General features: G+C 60.3%; 1 long non-coding RNA gene across 1 annotated transcript; it reads right to left on the bottom strand.

Annotated features, from left to right (window-relative positions):
- Positions 1-4,460: 4,460 nt before the first annotated feature.
- On the bottom strand, positions 4,461-23,963 carry LOC103346431 (uncharacterized). The gene is made up of 3 exons (XR_011381810.1): positions 23,563-23,963; positions 7,127-7,193; positions 4,461-6,614 (listed from the first exon to the last, which is right to left on the bottom strand). It is a non-coding gene; the product is annotated as an uncharacterized lncRNA (long non-coding RNA).
- Positions 23,964-24,990: the final 1,027 nt, after the last annotated feature.

Raw genomic sequence — 24,990 nt, 5'->3', positions numbered from 1 at the left:
GCCTTCTCCTCCCTCGTACGCCATCATCTGGGTTTGCTTCTTTCTCGGTAAGAGGAACGGCCCAGCACAGGCTGCACTCGGCCCCCGGGCCTGCGGAGGCCCGGCCCGCACTCTGCTTCCCTCTTAGCCCGTCTCCCTCACCTGCACTCATCCCAGGGCAAGAGGCTGGGGTCCCCACTCCCCACAGCCCCCAGGGTAAACCCCCATTGTTCACTCTCAAACTGCCCGCCCAGGATGGGATGGGCGTGGGCGTGTGACTTCAGGCCCAGGGACGCCAGGCCTTGTCCCCCGTATGTACGTGGTGTTGCACTGGTGTAGGTGGCCATGGCCTTGTCCCCCATATGTACGTGGTGTTGCACTGGTGTAGGTGGTCACGGCCTTGTCCCCCGTACGTACGTGGTGTTACACTGGTGTAGGTGGCCATGGCCTTGTCCCCCGTACGTATGTGGTGTTACACTGGTGTAGGTGGCCATGGCCTTGTCCCCCGTATGTACGTGGTGTTGCACTGGTGTAGGTGGCCATGGCCTTGTCCCCCGTATGTACGTGGTGTTGCACTGGTGTAGGTGGTCATGGCCTTGTCCCCCGTACGTACGTGGTGTTGCACTGGTGTAGGTGGCCATGGCCTTGTCCCCCGTACATGGTGTTGCACTGGTGTAGGTGGTCATGGCCTTGTCCCCCGTACGTACGTGGTGTTGCACTGGTGTAGGTGGCCATGGCCTTGTCCCCCGTACGTACGTGGTGTTGCACTGGTGTAGGTGGTCATGGCTTTGTCCCCCGTACATACGTGGTGTTGCACTGGTGTAGGTGGCCATGGCCTTGTCCCCCGTACGTGGTGTTGCACTGGTGTAGGTGGTCATGGCCTTGTCCCCCGTATGTACGTGGTGTTGCACTGGTGTAGGTGGTCGTGGCCTTGTCCCCCGTACGTACGTTGTGGGGAGCAACTGAGAGCAACTTGGACTAGACTAAGTTACTGGAATTAAGACTTATTCTATGCATCTGCTCTCCCACAATATGGCGCTGAGAAGGGAGTAACAGCTTCTACACAGCTGCCTCCAGTTCAACCAATAAACTGTAGGACCTGCTCCTGATTGGAGGAGAGCAGCGTACTCGGCGTGTGGGTAGCAGAGTTGGGATTGGTGGAAGAGGACTATAAAGGAGGAGAGAGACAACATGCACCAGGAACATCTAAGAGGAACATCTATCTGAAGGAATACCTGTGCAGCCCCCGAGAGAGCCGGCCGGCGGTGTGCCGCTCCCCCGCGGAAGTGGGGAAAGTGGCTAGGGGGAACCGCCCTTCCACGGAGGTGGAAGGGTCGCTAGCCAACCCGGGAAGAACCAGCAGCAAACCCGGGAAGGGCCCAGCAGACAAAAGAACAGCGCAGGGTCCTGTGTCGTTCCTCCACGAAGAGGGGGAGCGACATAATGGTGCCGTGACTCGGATATGAAGCCTAGGCAGGGTTTAGTGTCGTTCCTCCGTGAAGAGGGGGAGCGACAGTACGTGGTGTTGCACTGGTGTAGGTGGTCATGGCCTTGTCCCCCGTACGTGGTGTTGCACTGGTGTAGGTGGTCATGGCCTTGTCCCCCATACGTGGTGTTGCACTGGTGTAGGTGGCCATGGCCTTGTCCCCCGTACGTACGTGGTGTTGCACTGGTGTAGGTGGCCATGGCCTTGTCCCCCGTACGTACGTGGTGTTGCACTGGTGTAGGTGGCCATGGCCTTGTCCCCCGTACGTACGTGGTGTTGCACTGGTGTAGGTGGTCATGGCCTTGTCCCCCGTACGTACGTGGTGTTGCACTGGTGTAGGTGGCCATGGCCTTGTCCCCCGTACGTACGTGGTGTTGCACTGGTGTAGGTGGCCATGGCCTTGTCCCCCATACGTGGTGTTGCACTGGTGTAGGTGGTCATGGCCTTGTCCCCCGTACGTACGTGGTGTTGCACTGGTGTAGGTGGTCATGGCTTTGTCCCCCGTACGTGGTGTTGCACTGGTGTAGGTGGTCATGGCCTTGTCCCCCGTACGTGGTGTTGCACTGGTGTAGGTGGTCATGGCCTTGTCCCCCATACGTGGTGTTGCACTGGTGTAGGTGGCCATGGCCTTGTCCCCCGTACGTACGTGGTGTTGCACTGGTGTAGGTGGTCATGGCCTTGTCCCCCGTACGTACGTGGTGTTGCACTGGTGTAGGTGGTCACGGCCTTGTCCCCCGTACGTGGTGTTGCACTGGTGTAGGTGGTCACGGCCTTGTCCCCCGTACGTGGTGTTGCACTGGTGTAGGTGGCCATGGCCTTGTCCCCCGTACGTGGTGTTGCACTGGTGTAGGTGGTGAAGCTGGCTCTGTCTCCTGGGGTTTTATGCTTACAAATCTGCTAGCATTGGGAAGGACTCAATTATTTCCCATCATTCTAACCACACAGGCCCCTCAGCCTATTCAAGATCACCAGCCCCTTCTGGGCTGGCAGCCCCGGGGCCCGTGCAGTGCTCCGTCGCTTTGGGCACATCAGGGGACGCGCACGGGAGCGCCGTGGCGCAGAAAGCCCCCTCGTGCACCGAAGTCCCCGCTGCTCTGCCAGGAGCAGGATTGTCTCCACTGAAGAGTATTCCTGAAGCTCCAGCTGCGTCCCCACCCTGGGCTGGGTGTTTTTTAAGATTTATTTATTTTTTGAAAGGCCGAGTGACAGAGAGGCAGAGGCAGAGGCACAGAGAGAGAGAGAGAGAGAGAGAGAGGTCTTCCATCCACTGGTTCACTCCCCAGATGGCCACAATGGCTGGAGCTGAGCCAATCTGAAGCCAGGAGCCAGGAGCTTCTTCTGGGTCTCCCATGCAGGAGCAGGGGCCCAAGCACTTGGGCCATCTTCTACTGCTTTCCCAGGCCACAGCAGAGAGCTGGATCAGAAGTGGAGCAGCCGGGACTAGAACTGGAGCCCACATGGGATGCCTGTGCCACAGCACCGCTCCTCCACATCATCTTTTAATTCCATTTTTCCATGCACTCGCTGACGTAACCTCGATAGACACACAGTTTAGAAATGCTTTTGGTGAATCAGCTTTGAACACACCCTGCTGGGCCCATTCTCCAAATCTAATTGTTGAGCACAGTTTGTTGGCCAGCACGCCGAGGACCCGTCTGCTGAAAGTGAGATTAAGAATTAAAACAAAGTCGCTGCTTTTAAAAAGATTTATTTATTTTATTTGAAAGGCAGAGTGAGAGAGAAAGCGAGAGAATTCTTCTCAGAGAATGAGAGGAGAGAATCTTCCATCCATTGGTTCACTCCCCAAATGGCCTCGACAGCTGGAACTGGGCCAGACTGAAGCCAGGAGCCAGGAGCTGCAAGCGGGTCTCCCAGGTGGGTGCAGGGGCCCAAGCACTTGGCCATTTTGCACTTTCCCAGGCCATTAGCAGGGAGTTAGAAGTAGAGCAGCTGGGACCAGAACCAGCACCCTCTATGGATGCTGGTGCTGCAGGCAGCGGCTCAGCCTCCTACGCCACAGTGCCAGCCCCACAGCCACTGTTTCTCAAAGATTTGTCTTATTTCAAAGGCAGAGCAATGGAGAGAGAGCAGGAGAGAGTGAGCTTCTATCCAGTGCTGCACTCTCCGAATGGCTGCAATAGCCAGGCTGAGTCAGGACAAATCCGGGAGCCAGGAGCTCCATCTGCACCTGCCGTGGAGGCCGGGGCCCCAGCACTTGGGGCGTCCTCTGCTGCTTTCCCAGGTGCATTAGCAGGGAGCTGGTTCAGAAGTGGCTGAGCCGGACTCGAACCAGCACTCACATGGGGTGCCGCTGTCGCGGGCCGTTGCTTAGTCTGCTGTACCACAGTGCCTGTGCCCATCACAGCGACAAGGAGCGGCTTCGGTGGAGCGAGAACTCGGCACCCGGCCGCGCAGCCCCTCGTAACTGTTCTTTCCAGAGAACGAGCGTGGAGCCGTGGCTGGCACATAAGTCGATGTTACACCCAGGGGGAGGGCCAGGCAGAGCAGACAACTTCACGTTCTCTGTTCTTAGGAAAACGTTCTGGTGTGTGCGCCTGTTTGTCCACGCGCTGAGACAGGCCGAGTCCCTGCTTCCGCCCAGCTGCTGGTGGTCTCCTCCTTCCAGGGCCGAGCGGTCGCTGGCTGTGGACGCTCGGCGTCCCGCGGTGTCGCCCTCCTGGAGTAAAGAATCGGGCTCCGGAGGGTGGTGAGTGCGGGCCATCTCTTTCCCGCGTGGAGTTCAGACCCCGTCTCTCCCTCGAGATAGAACAACACAGAACTTCACCCTCCGCGGTCGGTGGAGGTGTAGCATCAGTGCCAGTTACAGGAGGCGAAGACTGCGGGCAGGGGGACTTCCAGATGGGCCGGGCGGGACGTGGCTGTGTTTATGTACTCACTGGTTGAAGCACTTAGCATAAGCGGGGAGTTTGATACCATATCGTCGGCTGGTTTTATTTAGTTAGTTGAAAGAGTTAGAGACACACAGAGAGAGAGAGAGAGGGAGAGACAGAGAGAGACCCTCCATCTGCTGGTTCACTCTCCAGATGGCTGCTACAGCCAGGGCTGGGCCAGGCCGAAGCCAGGAGCCAGGAACTTCTTCCAGGCCTCCCGCGTGGGTGCAGGGGCCCACGGACTTGAGGCATTGCTGCTGCTTTTACCAGGCCTTTAGCAGAGAGCTGGATGGGAAGTGGAGCAGCCGCTGGCGCCACGGATGGCCACAGGCTGACTGCGACCGGAGTTTTGTGAAGGCGTCTCCAGTAGGGACATCCCACTCCCGGGAGTCACTGGGAGGGAGGGAGGAAGGGGAGCCGGAAATGCAGACTGTGGGCGATTCCCCGGAATCTACTTCTTCCGAGTTGAAATTCCTCTAAGGAAGTCACGCTCCTCTCTTTTCCCTCCTCCCCTGCCCACGTCGCAGCAGAGGCTGCCGGCGAGTCAGGGACCCGAGCAGAACCACAGCGAAGTCGTCCACAGTCGGCCGACCGCCGGGATCCCAGGGACGGCCGGTGGGGGTTGAAAGGAAGTGGTGTGGTCTGCGTGGTCCTGGCCACTGGGCTGGCCCGCCCCTCTGCTGCGCGTGAGCCCGGAGCCACACCTCGGCCCCCTGTCTCCGTCGCATTCTCCTTCCCCTCCTCTCAGAATGTGTGCCGTCAGCTCGGTGCCAGTGATGGAACCTGGGGCCAGCAGCTTTCTGCAGAAACGTTAACTGCTCATTCCTCGCTGGCGCTTGATACCGTTATTCAACGGCTGTAAATAAATGCTAATTAACGAAATGTCAGTTGACTTTGAGAAGCAGCTGCAGATGGCTTCTACTTTTCCAAAACCAGTTCCGTCTTGATCAGCAGCAGATGAGGAGCCGAGGTGTCTGACAGGCGCCATCCATCATGGCCCCAGCACATGCATTTTAAATCAGGCTCCGTGCGATGTCGGCTGAGTGATGTATTTGAATTGACTAACTGATGCCTAATGGGCTCATCATAGATGGGCCTTCCTGATGGATGCTAAATATAGTTGATAGATATTTCTTAAAGGAACCACAAAAAGGGAAGGAAAAGGTAGCAACCGGCATAACTGATCCACGCGGAGCCGTCTCGCACCCGCCTCGGTTCGAGGCATTTGCACACAAGCGCGGGTTCTCACCGAGAAACGTTTCGGGCCAAAGAGATGTTTATGGGCTAAGAGGGAAGCCCCACTCCCGAACAGAAAACTGTTGAAGTCCGCAGATGCGATCGTGAAGTTTGAATCCGACTGAAGGGAAAGGTCGCCCGCTGGCAGCCGGGACGCTGGCAGCCCAGGGAAGAGGCGACGCCACACGCTCTCCCTTGAAGAGCCGAGACAGCCAGAATGGGGGCGGACTCGGCCTTGAGCTCCCGGCACCACCGATCACCGAGCCGCACTGGACCGAGATGCGCGTGTGTCTGAGAGGACCGAGAGCCAACTTCCCTTGAGCCCAGTGAAAGGTGAAAAGCGCATGTTTTTACCAGAAGAAACGCACCCACTCTGGTTATGCTGGAATATGTTGCAACAAGTCCTCTTCCAAAAACACCTGGAAAACCCATCCGGGACACAAAACGCAAACTACGTTTCACAAGGCAGCCAAGAGCGGCCAGGATGGCCAGAGTTTGCAGCATCAGGATCCCAGGGAGGGCAGGACCTCATGGAGATGAGCCCCGTACTCTGCGCCGCCTTCAGGGACTTTTCCAGCTGTTGGCATGAAAGCAAGACTGAGCAGAGGGTGGATGCTGAGACGCAGGGAGCCACGGGGCCTTCCGCTGCGTCACAGTTTCTGGAGCCAAACACTGGAGCTCAGGACCGCGGGCAGCCCGAGCCTGAGCGGCCCCGGCCCCAGGGAGGAGAGCTGCGGGGGCACTCTGGTTTCGTTGGGTTCTTGGGGCACCTAGGCAAGGGGCTTCCAAATAAAGCAGAAAGAAGGGGAAAAGGGAGGTGGGGTTTGGGGCAGCGTCCTGGAGGGGAGGCGATGCACAACGCCGCTCAGAGTCCCCCAGGAGGGCAGCTTTGGGGAGACCCCAGGTGCTCAGCTGGCAGGTGCACACGAAGCCTCGCGGCGAGATTACAGCTCCGGGTCAGCGCAGTGCCCGGCTCGTGGAGGTGATCTTGGCTGCGGCCGTCTGAAGATGGGGTGGGTCCTCTGTGGAGAAAGTCAACATTTGCCTAAAGATGTGCAATTTTTCCTAAGCAATACTCTGTGTTCGATAAAATATTACTAGACTTGTGAGCAGAATTAAAAATAACAATAGAAACACATCCATAGTGAGGCCAGATCTCAGGATTAGGCATATATTCTTAAAAACCTGATTAGGGGCCGGTGCCGTGGCTCACTTGGTTAATCCTCCGCCTGCGGCGCTGGCATCCCATATGGGCACCGGGTTCTAGTCCCGGTTGCCCCTCTTCCAGTCCAGCTCTCTGCTGTGGCCCTGGAAGGCAGTGGAGGATGGCCCAAGTGCTTGGGCCCTGCACCCCATGGGAGACCAGGAGAAGCACCTGGCTCCTGGCTTCGGATCGGCGCAGTGCCGGCCACAGCGGCCATTGGGAGAGTAAACCAACGGAAGGAAGACCTTTCTCTCTGTCTCTCTCTCTCACTGTCCACTCTGCCTGTCAAAAAAAAAAAGTCAGATTAACCTGCACCAGGACAATAGATACCTGGAGAACCGGAATCTGTGAAGCACCAGACGGAACGTGCAGAATCGAAGACCTTCGCGGGGGTTTGCTGCGTATGAGACATAACCAGAGGGTCTTGGGCTGGGGGACACGTCAGGCATGAAGCATGCAGACAGCACAGGCGGCCGGGAGCACACGCACGCTGGGTCCCGGGAGGCGGGGGGAGGGGCAGCGGCCGCAGAGTCTGAGGAGACGCCGGCTCGGATTCCACGACTGGCGAAAGCTGTCAGAGAAGTTCTACGAACTCCACACGGGGTGAACACGAGGGGCCCCAAGGTAGGCTCTTTGATGATTAACTCTCTGTAAGCCGTGATCACAAAGCACCCAGAGACAGAGACGATCACCTGGAGGGGGGTCAGTGAGTACCTGGAGGGGGCATCAGTGAGTACCTGGAGGGGGCGTCAGTGAGTACCTGGAGGGGGCATCAGTGAGTACCTGGAGGGGGCGTCAGTGAGTACCTGGAGGGGGGCATCAGTGAGTACCTGGAGGGGGCGTCAGTGAGTACCTGGAGGGGCGTCAGTGAGTACCTGGAGGGGGCGTCAGTGAGTACCTGGAGGGGGCATCAGTGAGTACCTGGAGGGGCATCAGTGAGTACCTGGGGGGGGCATCAGTGAGTACCTGGAGGGGGCATCAGTGAGTACCTGGAGGGGGCGTCAGTGAGTACCTGGAGGGGGCATCAGTGAGTACCTGGAGGGGCATCAGTGAGTACCTGGGGGGGGCATCAGTGAGTACCTGGAGGGGGCATCAGTGAGTACCTGGAGGGGGCGTCAGTGAGTACCTGGAGGGGGCATCAGTGAGTACCTGGGGGGGGCATCAGTGAGTACCTGGAGGGGGCATCAGTGAGTACCTGGAGGGGGAATCAGTGAGTACCTGGAGGGGGAATCAGTGAGACAGTACAGGAAGGGGGGCTTAGTGAGACAGTACCTGGAGGAGGAATCAGTGAGTACCTGGAGGGAGCATCAGTGAGTACCTGGAGGGGCATCAGTGAGTACCTGGAGGGGGCATCAGTGAGTACCTGGGGGGGGCATCAGTGAGTACCTGGGGGGGCATCAGTGAGTACCTGGGGGGGGGCATCAGTGAGTACCTGGAGGGGGCATCAGTGAGTACCTGGAGGGAGCATCAGTGAGTACCTGGAGGGGGCGTCAGTGAGTACCTGGAGGGGGCATCAGTGAGTACCTGGAGGGAGCATCAGTGAGTACCTGGAGGGGGCATCAGTGAGTACCTGGAGGGGGCATCAGTGAGTACCTGGAGGGAGCATCAGTGAGTACCTGGAGGGGGCATCAGTGAGTACCTGGAGGGGGCATCAGTGAGTACCTGGAGGGAGCATCAGTGAGTACCTGGAGGAGGCATCAGTGAGTACCTGGAGGGAGCATCAGTGGGTACCTGGAGGGGGCATCAGTGAGTACCTGGAGGGAGCATCAGTGAGTACCTGGAGGGGCATCAGTGGGTACCTGGAGGGGAGCGTCAGTGAGTACCTGGAGGGGCATCAGTGAGTACCTGGAGGGGAGCGTCAGTGAGTACCTGGAGGGGGCATCAGTGAGTACCTGGGGGGGTCATCAGTGAGTACCTGGAGGGGGCATCAGTGAGTACCTGGAGGGGGCATCAGTGAGACAGTACCTGGAGGGGGGTCATCAGTGAGTACCTGGAGGGGGCATCAGTGAGTACCTGGAGGGGGCGTCAATGAGTACCTGGAGGGGCATCAGTGAGTACCTGGAGGGGGGCATCAGTGAGTACCTGGAGGGGGCATCAGTGAGTACCTGGAGGGGGCGTCAATGAGTACCTGGAGGGGGCATCAGTGAGTACCTGGAGGGGGAATCAGTGAGTACCTGGAGGGGGCGTCAGTGAGTACCTGGAGGGGCATCAGTGAGTACCTGGAGGGGGCGTCAGTGAGTACCTGGAGGGGGCATCAGTGAGTACCTGGGGGGGGCATCAGTGAGTACCTGGAGGGGGCATCAGTGAGTACCTGGAGGGGGAATCAGTGAGTACCTGGAGGGGGAATCAGTGAGACAGTACAGGAAGGGGGGCTTAGTGAGACAGTACCTGGAGGAGGAATCAGTGAGTACCTGGAGGGAGCATCAGTGAGTACCTGGAGGGGCATCAGTGAGTACCTGGAGGGGGCATCAGTGAGTACCTGGGGGGGGGCATCAGTGAGTACCTGGGGGGGCATCAGTGAGTACCTGGGGGGGGCATCAGTGAGTACCTGGGGGGGCATCAGTGAGTACCTGGGGGGGCATCAGTGAGTACCTGGGGGGGGCATCAGTGAGTACCTGGGGGGGCATCAGTGAGTACCTGGGGGGGCATCAGTGAGTACCTGGAGGGGGCATCAGTGAGTACCTGGAGGGAGCATCAGTGAGTACCTGGAGGGGGCGTCAGTGAGTACCTGGAGGGGGCGTCAGTGAGTACCTGGAGGGAGCATCAGTGAGTACCTGGAGGGGGCATCAGTGAGTACCTGGAGGGAGCATCAGTGAGTACCTGGAGGGGGCATCAGTGAGTACCTGGAGGGGGCATCAGTGAGTACCTGGAGGAGGCATCAGTGAGTACCTGGAGGGAGCATCAGTGGGTACCTGGAGGGGGCATCAGTGAGTACCTGGAGGGAGCATCAGTGAGTACCTGGAGGGGAGCGTCAGTGAGTACCTGGAGGGGGCATCAGTGAGTACCTGGGGGGGTCATCAGTGAGTACCTGGAGGGGGCATCAGTGAGTACCTGGAGGGGGCGTCAATGAGTACCTGGAGGGGGCATCAGTGAGTACCTGGAGGGGGGCGTCATGAGTACCTGGAGGGAGCGTCAGTGAGTACCTGGAGGGAGCATCAGTGAGTACCTGGAGGGGGCGTCAGTGAGTACCTGGAGGGGCATCAGTGAGTACCTGGAGGGGGCATCAGTGAGTACCTGGAGGGGCATCAGTGAGTACCTGGAGGGGGGCATCAGTGAGTACCTGGAGGGGGCGTCAGTGAGTACCTGGAGGGGGGCATCAGTGAGTACCTGGGGGGGCATCAGTGAGTACCTGGAGGGGGCGTCAATGAGTACCTGGAGGGGGCATCAGTGAGTACCTGGAGGGGGCGTCAGTGAGTACCTGGAGGGGGCGTCAGTGAGTACCTGGAGGGGCATCAGTGAGTACCTGGAGGGGGGCGTCAATGAGTACCTGGAGGGGGCGTCAGTGAGTACCTGGAGGGGCATCAGTGAGTACCTGGAGGGGGCGTCAGTGAGTACCTGGAGGGGGCGTCAATGAGTACCTGGAGGGGGCGTCAGTGAGTACCTGGAGGGGGCGTCAGTGAGTACCTGGAGGGAGCGTCAGTGAGTACCTGGAGGGGCATCAGTGAGTACCTGGAGGGGCATCAGTGAGTACCTGGAGGGGGCGTCAGTGAGTACCTGGAGGGGGGCGTCAATGAGTACCTGGAGGGGGCGTCAATGAGTACCTGGAGGGGCATCAGTGAGTACCTGGAGGGGGCGTCAGTGAGTACCTGGAGGGAGCATCAGTGAGTACCTGGAGGGGCATCAGTGAGTACCTGGAGGGAGCATCAGTGAGTACCTGGAGGGGGCGTCAGTGAGTACCTGGAGGGAGCATCAGTGAGTACCTGGAGGGGGCGTCAGTGAGTACCTGGAGGGGGAATCAGTGAGTACCTGGAGGAGCATCAGTGAGTACCTGGAGGGGCATCAGTGAGTACCTGGAGGGAGCATCAGTGAGTACCTGGAGGGGGCGTCAGTGAGTACCTGGAGGGGGCATCAGTGAGTACCTGGAGGGGCATCAGTGAGTACCTGGAGGAGCATCAGTGAGTACCTGGAGGGAGCATCAGTGAGTACCTGGAGGGGGCATCAGTGAGTACCTGGAGGGGCATCAGTGAGTACCTGGAGGAGCATCAGTGAGTACCTGGAGGGAGCATCAGTGAGTACCTGGAGGGGGCGTCAGTGAGTACCTGGAGGGGGCGTCAGTGAGTACCTGGAGGGAGCATCAGTGAGTACCTGGAGGGGGCATCAGTGAGTACCTGGAGGAGCATCAGTGAGTACCTGGAGGAGCATCAGTGAGTACCTGGAGGGGGCGTCAGTGAGTACCTGGAGGGGGGCATCAGTGAGTACCTGGAGGGGGCATCAGTGAGTACCTGGAGGGGGCGTCAATGAGTACCTGGAGGGGGCATCAGTGAGTACCTGGAGGGGGCGTCAGTGAGTACCTGGAGGGGGCATCAGTGAGTACCTGGAGGGAGCGTCAGTGAGTACCTGGAGGGAGCATCAGTGAGTACCTGGAGGGAGCATCAGTGAGTACCTGGAGGGGGCGTCAATGAGTACCTGGAGGGGGCATCAGTGAGTACTTGGAGGGGGCATCAGTGAGTACCTGGAGGGGCATCAGTGAGTACCTGGGGGGGCATCAGTGAGTACCTGGGGGGGCATCAGTGAGTACCTGGAGGGGGCGTCAATGAGTACCTGGAGGGGGCATCAGTGAGTACCTGGAGGGGGCGTCAGTGAGTACCTGGAGGGGGCGTCAGTGAGTACCTGGAGGGGCATCAGTGAGTACCTGGAGGGGGGCGTCAATGAGTACCTGGAGGGGGCGTCAGTGAGTACCTGGAGGGGCATCAGTGAGTACCTGGAGGGGGCGTCAGTGAGTACCTGGAGGGGGCGTCAATGAGTACCTGGAGGGGGCGTCAGTGAGTACCTGGAGGGGGCGTCAGTGAGTACCTGGAGGGAGCGTCAGTGAGTACCTGGAGGGGCATCAGTGAGTACCTGGAGGGGCATCAGTGAGTACCTGGAGGGGGCGTCAGTGAGTACCTGGAGGGGGGCGTCAATGAGTACCTGGAGGGGGCGTCAATGAGTACCTGGAGGGGCATCAGTGAGTACCTGGAGGGGGCGTCAGTGAGTACCTGGAGGGAGCATCAGTGAGTACCTGGAGGGGCATCAGTGAGTACCTGGAGGGAGCATCAGTGAGTACCTGGAGGGGGCATCAGTGAGTACCTGGAGGGGGCATCAGTGAGTACCTGGAGGGAGCATCAGTGAGTACCTGGAGGGGGCATCAGTGAGTACCTGGAGGGAGCATCAGTGGGTACCTAGAGGGGGCATCAGTGAGTACCTGGAGGGAGCATCAGTGAGTACCTGGAGGGAGCATCAGTGAGTACCTGGAGGGGCATCAGTGGGTACCTGGAGGGGAGCGTCAGTGAGTACCTGGAGGGGCATCAGTGAGTACCTGGAGGGGAGCGTCAGTGAGTACCTGGAGGGGGCATCAGTGAGTACCTGGGGGGGTCATCAGTGAGTACCTGGAGGGGGCATCAGTGAGTACCTGGATGGGGCATCAGTGAGACAGTACCTGGAGGGGGGTCATCAGTGAGTACCTGGAGGGGGCATCAGTGAGTACCTGGAGGGGGCGTCAATGAGTACCTGGAGGGGCATCAGTGAGTACCTGGAGGGGGGCATCAGTGAGTACCTGGAGGGGGCATCAGTGAGTACCTGGAGGGGGCGTCAATGAGTACCTGGAGGGGGCATCAGTGAGTACCTGGAGGGGGCGTCAATGAGTACCTGGAGGGGGCATCAGTGAGTACCTGGAGGGGGGCGTCAGTGAGTACCTGGAGGGAGCGTCAGTGAGTACCTGGAGGGAGCATCAGTGAGTACCTGGAGGGGGCGTCAGTGAGTACCTGGAGGGGGCGTCAGTGAGTACCTGGAGGGGGCATCAGTGAGTACCTGGAGGGGCATCAGTGAGTACCTGGAGGGGGGCATCAGTGAGTACCTGGAGGGGGCGTCAGTGAGTACCTGGAGGGGGCATCAGTGAGTACCTGGAGGGGGCATCAGTGAGTACCTGGAGGGGCATCAGTGAGTACCTGGAGGGGGCATCAGTGAGTACCTGGAGGGGGCGTCAGTGAGTACCTGGAGGGGCATCAGTGAGTACCTGGAGGGGCGTCAGTGAGTACCTGGAGGGGGCGTCAGTGAGTACCTGGAGGGGCATCAGTGAGTACCTGGAGGGGGGCATCAGTGAGTACCTGGAGGGGGCGTCAGTGAGTACCTGGAGGGGCATCAGTGAGTACCTGGAGGGGCGTCAGTGAGTACCTGGAGGGGGCGTCAATGAGTACCTGGAGGGGGCGTCAGTGAGTACCTGGGGGGGCATCAGTGAGTACCTGGAGGGGGCATCAGTGAGTACCTGGAGGGGGCATCAGTGAGTACCTGGAGGGGGCGTCAGTGAGTACCTGGAGGGGCATCAGTGAGTACCTGGAGGGGCATCAGTGAGTACCTGGAGGGGGCGTCAGTGAGTACCTGGAGGGGGGCGTCAATGAGTACCTGGAGGGGGCGTCAATGAGTACCTGGAGGGGCATCAGTGAGTACCTGGAGGGGGCGTCAGTGAGTACCTGGAGGGAGCATCAATGAGTACCTGGAGGGGCATCAGTGAGTACCTGGGGGGGCATCAGTGAGTACCTGGAGGGGGCGTCAGTGAGTACCTGGAGGGGGCATCAGTGAGTACCTGGAGGGGGCGTCAGTGAGACAGTACCTGGAGGGGCATCAGTGAGTACCTGGAGGGGGCATCAGTGAGTACCTGGAGGGAGCATCAGTGAGTACCTGGAGGGGGCATCAGTGAGTACCTGGAGGGGGCGTCAGTGAGACAGTACCTGGAGGGGCATCAGTGAGTACCTGGAGGGGGCATCAGTGAGTACCTGGAGGGAGCATCAGTGAGTACCTGGAGGGGGCGTCAATGAGTACCTGGAGGGAGCATCAGTGAGTACCTGGAGGGGGCGTCAGTGAGTACCTGGAGGGGGCATCAGTGAGACAGTACCTGGAGGGGGCGTCAGTGAGTACCTGGAGGGAGCATCAGTGAGTACCTGGAGGGGGCGTCAGTGAGTACCTGGAGGGAGCATCAGTGAGTACCTGGAGGGGGCGTCAGTGAGTACCTGGAGGGGGAATCAGTGAGTACCTGGAGGAGCATCAGTGAGTACCTGGAGGGGCATCAGTGAGTACCTGGAGGGAGCATCAGTGAGTACCTGGAGGGGGCGTCAGTGAGTACCTGGAGGGGGCGTCAGTGAGTACCTGGAGGAGCATCAGTGAGTACCTGGAGGGAGCATCAGTGAGTACCTGGAGGGGGCATCAGTGAGTACCTGGAGGGGCATCAGTGAGTACCTGGAGGAGCATCAGTGAGTACCTGGAGGGAGCATCAGTGAGTACCTGGAGGGGGCGTCAGTGAGTACCTGGAGGGGGCGTCAGTGAGTACCTGGAGGGAGCATCAGTGAGTACCTGGAGGGGGCATCAGTGAGTACCTGGAGGAGCATCAGTGAGTACCTGGAGGAGCATCAGTGAGTACCTGGAGGGGGCGTCAGTGAGTACCTGGAGGGGGGCATCAGTGAGTACCTGGAGGGGACATCAGTGAGTACCTGGAGGGGGCGTCAATGAGTACCTGGAGGGGGCATCAGTGAGTACCTGGAGGGGGCGTCAGTGAGTACCTGGAGGGGGCATCAGTGAGTACCTGGAGGGAGCGTCAGTGAGTACCTGGAGGGAGCATCAGTGAGTACCTGGAGGGGGCGTCAATGAGTACCTGGAGGGGGCATCAGTGAGTACCTGGAGGGGGCGTCAATGAGTACCTGGAGGGGGCATCAGTGAGTACTTGGAGGGGGCATCAGTGAGTACCTGGAGGGGCATCAGTGAGTACCTGGGGGGGCATCAGTGAGTACCTGGGGGGGCATCAGTGAGTACCTGGAGGGGGCGTCAATGAGTACCTGGAGGGGGCATCAGTGAGTACCTGGAGGGGGCGTCAGTGAGTACCTGGAGGGGGCGTCAGTGAGTACCTGGAGGGGCATCAGTGAGTACCTGGAGGGGGGCGTCAATGAGTACCTGGAGGGGGCGTCAGTGAGTACCTGGAGGGGCATCAGTGAGTACCTGGAGGGGGCGTCAGTGAGTACCTGGAGGGGGCGTCAATGAGTACCTGGAGGGGGCGTCAGTGAGTACCTGGAGGGGGCGTCAGTGAGTACCTGGAGGGAGCGTCAGTGAGTACCTGGAGGGGCATCAGTGAGTACCTGGAGGGGCATCAGTGAGTACCTGGAGGGGGCGTCAGTGAGTACCTGGAGGGGGGCGTCAATGAGTACCTGGAGGGGGCGTCAATGAGTACCTGGAGGGGCATCAGTGAGTACCTGGAGGGGGCGTCAGTGAGTACCTGGAGGGGGCATCAGTGAGTACCTGGAGGGGGCGTCAGTGAGACAGTACCTGGAGGGGCATCAGTGAGTACCTGGAGGGGGCATCAGTGAGTACCTGGAGGGAGCATCAGTGAGTACCTGGAGGGGGCGTCAGTGAGTACCTGGAGGGGGCGTCAGTGAGTACCTGGAGGGGCATCAGTGAGTACCTGGAGGAGCATCAGTGAGTACCTGGAGTGAGCATCAGTGAGTACCTGGAGGGGGCGTCAGTGAGTACCTGGAGGGGGCGTCAGTGAGTACCTGGAGGGAGCATCAGTGAGTACCTGGAGGGGGCATCAGTGAGTACCTGGAGGAGCATCAGTGAGTACCTGGAGGAGCATCAGTGAGTACCTGGAGGGGGCGTCAGTGAGTACCTGGAGGGGGGCATCAGTGAGTACCTGGAGGGGGCATCAGTGAGTACCTGGAGGGGGCGTCAATGAGTACCTGGAGGGGGCATCAGTGAGTACCTGGAGGGGGGCGTCAATGAGTACCTGGAGGGGGCGTCAGTGAGTACCTGGAGGGGCATCAGTGAGTACCTGGAGGGGGCGTCAGTGAGTACCTGGAGGGGGCGTCAATGAGTACCTGGAGGGGGCGTCAGTGAGTACCTGGAGGGGGCGTCAGTGAGTACCTGGAGGGAGCGTCAGTGAGTACCTGGAGGGGCATCAGTGAGTACCTGGAGGGGGCGTCAGTGAGTACCTGGAGGGGGGCGTCAATGAGTACCTGGAGGGGGCGTCAATGAGTACCTGGAGGGGCATCAGTGAGTACCTGGAGGGGGCGTCAGTGAGTACCTGGAGGGAGCGTCAGTGAGTACCTGGAGGGGCATCAGTGAGTACCTGGAGGGAGCATCAGTGAGTACCTGGAGGGGGCATCAGTGAGTACCTGGAGGGAGCATCAGTGAGTACCTGGAGGGGGCATCAGTGAGTACCTGGAGGGAGCATCAGTGGGTACCTGGAGGGGGCATCAGTGAGTACCTGGAGGGAGCATCAGTGAGTACCTGGAGGGAGCATCAGTGAGTACCTGGAGGGGCATCAGTGGGTACCTGGAGGGGAGCGTCAGTGAGTACCTGGAGGGGCATCAGTGAGTACCTGGAGGGGAGCGTCAGTGAGTACCTGGAGGGGGCATCAGTGAGTACCTGGAGGGGGCGTCAGTGAGTACCTGGAGGGGGCATCAGTGAGTACCTGGAGGGGGCGTCAGTGAGTACCTGGAGGGGGCATCAGTGAGTACCTGGAGGGGGCATCAGTGAGTACCTGGAGGGGGCGTCAGTGAGTACCTGGAGGGAGCGTCAGTGAGTACCTGGAGGGAGCATCAGTGAGTACCTGGAGGGGGCGTCAGTGAGTACCTGGAGGGGGCGTCAGTGAGTACCTGGAGGGGGCATCAGTGAGTACCTGGAGGGGCATCAGTGAGTACCTGGAGGGGGGCATCAGTGAGTACCTGGAGGGGGCGTCAGTGAGTACCTGGAGGGGGCATCAGTGAGTACCTGGAGGGGGCATCAGTGAGTACCTGGAGGGGCATCAGTGAGTACCTGGAGGGGGCATCAGTGAGTACCTGGAGGGGGCGTCAGTGAGTACCTGGAGGGGCATCAGTGAGTACCTGGAGGGGCGTCAGTGAGTACCTGGAGGGGGCGTCAGTGAGTACCTGGAGGGGCATCAGTGAGTACCTGGAGGGGGGCATCAGTGAGTACCTGGAGGGGGCGTCAGTGAGTACCTGGAGGGGCATCAGTGAGTACCTGGAGGGGCGTCAGTGAGTACCTGGAGGGGGCGTCAGTGAGTACCTGGGGGGGCATCAGTGAGTACCTGGAGGGGGCATCAGTGAGTACCTGGAGGGGGCATCAGTGAGTACCTGGAGGGGGCGTCAGTGAGTACCTGGAGGGGCATCAGTGAGTACCTGGAGGGGCATCAGTGAGTACCTGGAGGGGGCGTCAGTGAGTACCTGGAGGGGGGCGTCAATGAGTACCTGGAGGGGGCGTCAATGAGTACCTGGAGGGGCATCAGTGAGTACCTGGAGGGGGCGTCAGTGAGTACCTGGAGGGAGCATCAATGAGTACCTGGAGGGGCATCAGTGAGTACCTGGGGGGGCATCAGTGAGTACCTGGAGGGGGCGTCAGTGAGTACCTGGAGGGGGCATCAGTGAGTACCTGGAGGGGGCGTCAGTGAGACAGTACCTGGAGGGGCATCAGTGAGTACCTGGAGGGGGCATCAGTGAGTACCTGGAGGGAGCATCAGTGAGTACCTGGAGGGGGCGTCAGTGAGTACCTGGAGGGGGAATCAGTGAGTACCTGGAGGGGCATCAGTGAGTACCTGGAGGGGGCATCAGTGAGTACCTGGAGGGGGCATCAGTGAGTACCTGTAGGGGGCGTCAATGAGTACCTGGAGGGAGCATCAGTGAGTACCTGGAGGGGGCGTCAGTGAGTACCTGGAGGGGGCATCAGTGAGACAGTACCTGGAGGGGGCGTCAGTGAGTACCTGGAGGGAGCATCAGTGAGTACCTGGAGGGGGCGTCAGTGAGTACCTGGAGGGGGCGTCAGTGAGTACCTGGAGGAGCATCAGTGAGTACCTGGAGGGGCATCAGTGAGTACCTGGAGGGAGCATCAGTGAGTACCTGGAGGGGGCGTCAGTGAGTACCTGGAGGGGGCATCAGTGAGTACCTGGAGGGGCATCAGTGAGTACCTGGAGGAGCATCAGTGAGTACCTGGAGGGAGCATCAGTGAGTACCTGGAGGGGGCATCAGTGAGTACCTGGGGGGGGCATCAGTGAGTACCTGGAGGAGCATCAGTGAGTACCTGGAGGGAGCATCAGTGAGTACCTGGAGGGGGCGTCAGTGAGTACCTGGAGGGGGCATCAGTGAGTACCTGGAGGAGCGTACAAGCCAGAACGAAAGGCAAAGGCATCTTTAACGTCAAAAAATGGAATCAAACCAAACGCGCGACTCGGAGGGTGGGCACTTGGCCTAGCAGTCAGCAGTGCTGGGCAGTCCCCAACACGGGCGGAGAATTCTCAGCGCAGTGAGGGAAGAAGGAAGGTCAGTTTCCCCTCAGCCCTGGCGATTCAACCACACATCGCCACAGGGCTGATCATGCACGGGCATGGATCATTTATAGGGCACGTGCTCATTGTGGGACATTAGGAACTTTTCCGAAACAGGGCTACTAATGTCTAATTCTCTTTGGCGTGTCTAATTTGCTACTAAAAACACTGATTAAATTTTAATTTTTGGTTGTATCCTTTTCCCTTCTTAGACGCGACTTCTGCTGGATCTTAAAAGAAGAATTGGCGGGGCCGGCGCCGTGGCTCACTAGGCTAATCCTCCACCTTGCGGTGCCGGCACACCGGGTTCTAGTCCCGGTCAGGGCGCTGGATTCTGTCCCGGTTGCCCCTCTTCCAGGCCAGCTCTCTGCTGTGGCCAGGGAGTGCAGTGGAGGATGGCCCAAGTGCTTGGGCCCTGCACCCCATGGGAGACCAGGATAAGTACCTGGCTCCTGCCATTGGATCAGCACGGTGCGCCGGCTGCAGCGGCGGCCATTGGAGGGTGAACCAGCGGCAAAGGAAGACCTTTCTCTCTCTGTCTTTCTCTCTCACTGTCCACTCTGCCTGTCAAAAAAAAAAAAAAAAAAAAGAAGAAGAATTGGCTGTCGTTTTTCTGGAGTCTGCTGCCCACCCGCCCTTTGCTCTCGCTCTGTGTCCCGTGTCTGGTAACTAGTAGCTCCATCCTTTGAAATCTGTCTCGGTTGCCGTTGTCGTGCTTTGTCTACTCGTGCACCTGATTTTGTTGACTGTTAGATTTATCCTTGCACTCGGAAAATCATCTGTAGGAGCCTTTAAGGCCCCGAATGAATTGACTGTGTGTCTGCGTCCAGCGAGGATCTATGGTAGCTTCCTAAGGACGTCTGGAAGAGCTGTCACCTCACACCAAGGTCAAGGCTGAGGGTCCTCGATCCACCTGCTCGTCTGCTGGGAGGCTGTGGCCTCATGGCTTTTTGACGCCCGCGGTTACTCCTTTGAGGTTCAAGTTTGTTCTAAGAGTGTTTCCTGCCTGCCTTTCTCCCCTCTCCCCTGCCCCCGCCATTTTATTTGACAGGCCAAGGGACAGCGTGAGAGACAGAGGAAGATCTCTCACCCATCAGCTCATTCCCCAAATCCCTGCAGCAGCCAGGGCTGAGGCTGAAGCCAGGCGCCCAGAGCTCCCTCCAGGTCTCCCACGTGAAGCCCAGTCCTCAGCCGTCTCTGCTCCCCAAGGTGCGCATCGGCTGGGAGCCAGACGGGAAGCAGGGTAGCTCAGACGCAAACCAGGGTCCGACAGGACACGGCAGCCCAGAAGGGGCTTCTGGCTGCTCTCAACACCAACCCCGACCGAGGGGTGATTTCTCCGTGCGGACGTCTCACTCACGCAGGCCCTGAGCCTCCCGGGCCGCGTACCCCAGGGAGTCAGAGTGGACACTTCTCCAGGATCAGAAAATTCCTCAGGGCGAAGTTGCTTTCGTCCCTGCCTGATGTTCCCCCCTTTGTGCCGGGAAGTCCTGGTCTCCGTAGCCGATGTTCTTGGGGAGGGCGCTCTGCGTCCCACTCAGCCCGCACGACGTAACTGCTGCTCAGACACGCATCCGGGCAGTCAGCGCCTCCGCCTGTGCTCCCGGAACCGCGTGCTCCAACGGGCGCCATGCACGCCGTAAGCTGCTCATAGCAGTGAACGCGTCACCTCCGTGGTGGAAAGCAAACGAGAGACCAAATCCCTGCAGGCCGCTGCTGTCTCGGATGAGGCCGCGCTGTGACGGCTGCGTGCTCCCGGTCACCGCGTAGCCAAGCGCCTGTTAGGGCTCCCCTCGGCCGAGGCAGCCAGCCGTGGCTCACGGTCATCTGCAGCCCGTTTCGTGAGTAAGGTGTCACCGGGACACAGACGCACCCACTCCTCTCCATCAGCCACCAGGACAGAGCCCAACAGCTTCAGCAGAGCCCGATGGCCCATAGCACCTGCGGCCCGGATGGCCTGGCTGTAGGGTCACCTCCGGCCGGCGGAGCCTCCGGGTGCAGCTCGGTGCCAGGCTTTGCTGCATCGGGCTCCTGCGGCTTTGAATCCTGGGAGCGCGGCCTCGGAGCGGCAGCCTGAGAAGAAATTCTCGTAGTAACGTGGTCACTTCACGGTTGCTCTTACAGCTCAGAAAACCTTCCCTTCATCGGCTCCCAACTTTTTGAAAAAGAAAGCGTCTTCCTCTTCATGTGTAAAATCAAGTTCTTCGCCTTCCTGACCTGGCACTTGCCGGGGATACAGAGAGGCCCCAGGCATGGTGAGCCACGGCGGCCAGGCAGGACAAGGACCAGCAGAGAGCCTGGCGATAGGGGAGGTCAGCGGACAGCCGCTCCTCCTCCGCCCGGGGCTGGCACGTGTGAGAGGCAGAGGGAACCAGCGCGGCGCTAATGCCGAACACGGGATAATTTCCTGAGACCATTCCTGCTCCACGGGGCCAGGAGGCGGACCTTAGCCGAAAAAGTCAAAGGAAAGAGAGGGGAGGGCTGGGCGTGTTGCCGGGTGCTGCGGCTGACGCACCGCGGGTGGCGCCTGCGCCCCATCCTGGGTCGCCTGCCTGGCTCCCCACCGAGCTCCGGGCTCACGTGGCTGGGAGCAGATCGTGTGCTGGGGGGCCCTGTCGCCCCCATGGGAGGCCTGGGTGGAGCTCCGGGTCCTGGTTTTTGCCTGCATTTAGGGGAGATGTGAGCTCCCGCTCTCTCACTCCGTCTTTCGAGTAGATGCAAAAAACAAACATTCGAAGGAACTCGAATTCCAAGGCTCGCCCCTTTGCCTCGCTTCCCCTGGATTCCGGCCCTGACCCCCAGACCTCTTGACCCATCAGCCTTCAAGCCGCTGCCCCGGGTGGGCCCTCCACAGAGGGTGGGCACATCCCCCCTCACTCCACTGCTGGGAGGATCCGTCAGCCTCTGGGCGGGGGTGGGCCTAACTGGGGTGCGTTTGTCAGGAGGACACCGGGCTGAAATGCGTCTCCGAGCCGGTCCAGGGCTTGTGAAAAACGTCCTTGTCCCGAGGTGAAGGTATGTGTGCCACTGGATAGACACAAGAACAAAACAATTTCCCCTGAGCCCGGGCTGGCTGGCCAGGTGCCCTCCAGGGTGGGAGCACGAGTGCGGAACGGGCTCTGGGGCCTGGCGCCAGGGAGAAAATCTCCGTGTTGTTTCTTCGTGGGCAGCCGGTGGCCCCCCACGCACCCTGCTGTGTTTACCGATCCGTCCGAGAAGCCCCTGGGGGGGGGGGGTGCTGGCCCTTTGCCTGCCAGGGAGGTTTGTGCGACAGCGGGCCCAGTGCCTGGGGGACAGACCCGGCTCGGTCTCTGCCTGCACCTGGGCGGCCGGGGAACAGCACCCCCATTTAGTCGGCTTTTCCTGTGGACTCCACTGTCCTGTGTTGGCTGCAGAGCCGCGACGGCTCTCAATTCCCCTCTGTGATGCGGGGTGGCAGCCGCGGCGGGGGGTGGGGGGGCATGTGGGAAAGGGGCGGGGCTCCCCTCGCTGGGACTGGGCACAAAGAACTCCTCTGTGGCTGGCCACCTGGGCTCACAGGCCGGCTCTGTGGGAGCCCGGGGCTGGCCAGGCCGTATCAGAAGAGAGCTGCTCTGTGGCCAGGTCCTGGTGCACCGGCGGGAGGGGCGGAGGCCCCCAGGAATTTTCCGGGCACTCAGCACGCATGCGGCGCCCCGCGCACGGGCACGGCGACAGCGCGGCCCGGGACCGGCGCGGCTGCGTTCCGGGCGGAGGCGGCGTCTGTGCCTGCTCAGTGGCCAGAGCTGGATTCGCCTTTCATTCACCCCGAAAGCAGGCGGTATCCCCGCGGGCCCTCCGCGAGCCGTGGATTTGCTGCGTGGCACCCTTCCTGCACGTATTTTCACGGGGGCTGGGGAAGCAGATGGCTCCGTCCGCAGAGCCGAGAGCCCAGCTGGTTCCTGCTGCGCCGCGGTGGCCTGGGCTGGGTCTGAGCGTCCTGCCCGAGCCCGTGCAGAGTGGGGGCAGGGTGGAGGGGGCCGGCCGGCAGCCCGTGTGCCCCGCGTGCACAGGAAGGCGACGCACGCGGGGCACACGGAGCCTGTGCGTCCACGGTCTCGTCTGCTGTAGTCAGGCAGGGGAGACAGTCACCAAAAACCAAGAGCTGTTCTTTTCCATCGCTTTTCAGACTCATCGTGCAGGGGACGCAGAAATGCACCTTCATGAAGGCACTCACGAATCCCATCCATCCAGCCCTCACCAGGCGTCCGTTCCATTCCGGGAAATGAGTTATGTGACACGCTGAACGTTTGAAAAATGGACCACACGTGGCCTCAGTGGCCAGAGGACGAGAGATCAGAGCAGAAAGGACAAAGGGGACTTGAGCGCGGTGGCTGGGAACACAGCAGGGGCCAGGTGCTTCCCTCGGGGCAGCACGGCGCAGCGCTGAGCGGCCACGCGGAGGGAGAGCAGGCCTCGTCGGGCCGTGCAGTGGGGAGGAAGGTCCAGCTCAGGAAACCGCCGGGGCTGGAGGCCTGGCCGGACCCCCGCCCTTGCTTCCTGACCTCTGTTTCTGCTGGGCTCGACCCCACCCCCAGCAGAGGGGCCAATCCCCACGACCCTGAGAGAACCATGGCAGTCATGATTTAGCACGCGTGTGCGGGACTCGGCAGGGGGCATGTGACCAAACTCTGGCCAATAAGATGCAGCGGCTCCGCCACCCACGGAATCTGCGCATACAAAGCCCACCCCCCACCCCCTTGGTCATCGTCACCCATCTCCCGCGGGCAGCGGGGGCTGTCCACAGGGGAGCTGTGGTTAGATTGGCGGGTGGTGGCGGAGCAGAGGCGTCCCTGGGAAGACCCTGGAGTGTCCTGCCGAAGGGCCTGGTGCACAAAGGTGCGCTCCGCACGGCCAGGGAGAGGGGTTGCTCCGAGCCACCGACGTGCCAGCGGCAGTGCAGCCTCCTGACTTGTCCCCTCGTGCTGCAGCCTAGGGAACGGGCGGGCAGGTGGGCCGGTGTAACTCTAAGAACAGCCGTGGCTCCTGGCAGCAAAGCGTGTGCCAAAATGACACCCTCTACGGAAACCATGGTGCTGGACACAGGCTACCCCGTGCCCCTGGGCTGTGAGCGCCCGTCAGCACTCTGCACAGCACCGCAAGGGCAGTGAGCATCCAGCATCCTCACGCGTGGCCAGGAACCCGCCCCGGCCGACGGCACCATCGGCACGAAGGCCCCCAGAGGGAGCTCTCTCCCTCCTCTGTGGGAAGGCTGTGTGCGTAGCCTACTTTTTACTGCGTTTCTGACACTCACCTTATTTTTGCTGCTACTTGCGCTTGTGCATGGCTCCAGCGAGGCTTGAGCGGCAGGCTGCCTTCGGCCGGACTGGTCCGCATTCCCAAATTTAGCTTGCAGACCCCAGGAGCGGGAACTTCTTGGCTTGGTGTCTGGCCCTCCCTGCCGTCAGTTCCACAGGAAGCCGGGCCAGGCGAGCCGCCAAGGTTCCAGATCTGCCTCCTGTTCCAAGAGGCTTCCAAGGAGGCGCCCACTGGAGCGGGAGCAGCGCCAGCCCCTCCCGGTTCTCACGGCGGCCGCTGGGACACAGCAGCAGGCCCCGCGCTGACATCACAGCGGAGTGCGACGCCCGGTGACTTGGGTTGAAGACGCCCAGGGGCGAGTCAGGGCGCCAGCTCACCCAGGGCGGTAAGCAGAGAGCCCGCAGGACACGCAGCCGTCTGCCCCTGAGCGACGAGTCCAGGGACAGTCCCGCCCGTGCGCTTGTTTCGGCTGAGCTCAGTTCCACGCTGGGACACAGCACGGCTTCCCTGGTGCCTTGCGGTGGGAGGCCAGACCCCTCCGTGTGGCCGAGACACTGACTCTCACACTGGTGATAATAACCCCCTTCTCACAGGGTCATCCTGAAGACCAAATTAGGCGAGAGCCAGAGGGGAACATAATAAATGCTCAGTTAACGGAGATGTCTTTTCCTAATTCCCAAGAAGCGGAAAGCAGCGGTCTATAAATTCGTTTTACAAGTCCAGAAAGAAATGTTAAGGAAACTCATGAGTGCTAGGCAGCATTAACTGAAAATTTAGTATACGCCAGTCTCTCTTCTAAGCATTTGCAAGTAATAACTCATTTAATCTGCACAACACTTTCATCCTATTTTTTTTTTTTTTGACAGGCAGAGTTAGACAGTGAGAGAGAGAGACAGAGAGAAAGGTCTTCCTTCCGTTGGTTCACTCCCCAAATGGCTGCTACGGCCGGCGCGCTGCGCCGATCCAAAGCCAGGAGCCAGGTGCTTCCTCCAGGTCTCCCATGGGGTGCAGGGCCCAAGCACTTGGGCCATCCTCCCCTGCCCTCCTGGGCCACAGCAGAGAGCTGGCCTGGAAGAGGGGCAACCGGGACAGAATCTGGCAGAGAGAGATGGGCAGAGATGGGCAGAGAGAGGAGGGTGGGAAGGGGAGGGGGAACGCAGGGGTGGGGTGGGGGGAGTCCTATTGGATGGCTCATTCCCCAGATGACCGCAACAGGACTGGGCTGGGAGCCAGGAGCTCACCCGGGTCTGCCCTGTGGGTGGGGGACCCAAGCACCGGAGCCGTCACGGCGGCCTCCCAGGTGCACACGGCAGGAGGCTGCACTCGGAAGCAGCAGATCGGCTGCTCAGCCAGCACCGCCCCTCTGTTCTCCTGCAGGCGAGGAAGCGCTGGCACCGGCCTGGCAAGTGACCCGAATAAACAG

Source organism: Oryctolagus cuniculus, chromosome 13 (assembly GCF_964237555.1).
Source record: "Oryctolagus cuniculus chromosome 13, mOryCun1.1, whole genome shotgun sequence".
Taxonomy (NCBI): Eukaryota; Metazoa; Chordata; class Mammalia; order Lagomorpha; family Leporidae; genus Oryctolagus; species Oryctolagus cuniculus.
This window is presented reverse-complemented; position numbering and strand designations above follow the sequence as displayed.